The sequence below is a fragment of the Magnolia sinica genome, chromosome 6 (genome assembly GCF_029962835.1).
Source record: "Magnolia sinica isolate HGM2019 chromosome 6, MsV1, whole genome shotgun sequence".
NCBI lineage: Eukaryota > Viridiplantae > Streptophyta > Magnoliopsida > Magnoliales > Magnoliaceae > Magnolia > Magnolia sinica.
In genome coordinates, this window is record NC_080578.1 from 56,952,755 (window position 1) to 56,954,180 (window position 1,426).

Sequence of the window (1,426 nt, forward strand, 5' to 3'; positions counted from 1 at the left end):
CTTTCAGAAATTTGGAATATGAAGGTATTTGTTTAACTGAATCTAGTAAAGGAATATTAACCTTCACTTATTTCAACACCTCTAGAATGTCCTGAGAGTTAGAGAGTGATTTTGGTGCAATCAACCGTTAGGGGAATGGTATAATCTACTTGCCTTAAAGTTCCGGTTCTAACTCTTTTGGAGTATTGCTAGGTCTATCCGCTTCATCCACTTCCAGGTCCTTAGACTTTTCAGCCCTTACCGGAATAGATTTGATAATTGTCTTCCCACTCTTAGGAGTGGTGATAAACTTAGCTTGCTCCATATGATTTGAAGAGCTTGGATCACTAATTTCGTATTGTAAATTTGGATTAGGAAGAGGTTGAGCCAGTAGGATCCCTTTCTCCTCAATTGAATTTTTTATCTCATGTCCTTGTATGGCCTTTGAAAGGTCTTGAAGGGTTTGCAATATACTCTAATTGATAATCTCTTGATTTTGAATATGTTTCTAGACCAGATCCTCTTGAGGTTTCCCTTGATTCAAGAATTGGTTAGGGATTCCTTGAGGAGAATCCATTTGTCCATTCCTCTAACTAAAGTTCAATTGATTTCTCCAACTAGGATTCTATGTTTTAGAGATGAGTCCACTAAAAGGTCTTTGGTAGTTGTTCATGACATTCGATTGCTCGTTTAGTGCCTCTTAAAAAGCAAGTATCATTGGGCAAATTTCAGTTGTATGTATGTTGCAAGCACAGATATCGTAAACAACTTCCTTAGCCTTATCCTCCTTAAGTTTCATGGCCTCGATTCCTTGAGATACTAGCCACTTTAGAATTTTTATCATCATCCTCGTTCATCAAGTACATCCCACCTCTCTCCCTTACTTAAGTAGGCTTAGATGTGGTGTTAGGTTTTGGGGTGATGTCCCACGATTGTCCGATTTTAGTGAGTTTGTCAAAGTAATCACACCTCATCGACATTCTTGTTCATGAATTCTCCATTACACATCGTCTCGATGAATTGGCGTATGGAAGATGTCAGTCCATTGTGGAAGAAAGTTGTTATGTGCCTCATTTCAAAACCGTGTTGTGGGCATGAACTGACGAGATCCTTGAACCGATCCCAACATTGGAAGAATGTTTCATCTTCCTTTTGGGTGAAGTTCATGATCAACTTCTTGATGGTGTTCGTCTTATGGTATGGAAAGAATTTTTTTATGAACTCCATCATGTCATTCCATGTGCTAATAAATTGCGGATGTAGTGAGTGCAACCATGTCTTAGCTTTCTCTTTCAAGGAGAAAGGAAAGTTTTCTGCCTGGACGTGTCCTCAGACATGTTAGGAAAGTATAAAGTGGCTATAACCTCGTCAAACTCTTGCAAGTCCAGTTATGGACTTTCATATTCAAGTCCAAGGAACTTTGGAAGGAGTTGGATAACTCCAGTCT

At 38.9% G+C, this 1,426-nt stretch overlaps 1 non-coding gene across 1 annotated transcript; it reads left to right on the forward strand.

Moving 5' to 3' along the window:
* Positions 1-1,057: 1,057 nt before the first annotated feature.
* On the forward strand, positions 1,058-1,164 carry LOC131250428 (small nucleolar RNA R71). Its single transcript, XR_009173355.1, has one exon. It is a non-coding gene; the product is annotated as a small nucleolar RNA R71 (small nucleolar RNA).
* The last annotated feature ends 262 nt before the right edge of the window (positions 1,165-1,426 follow it).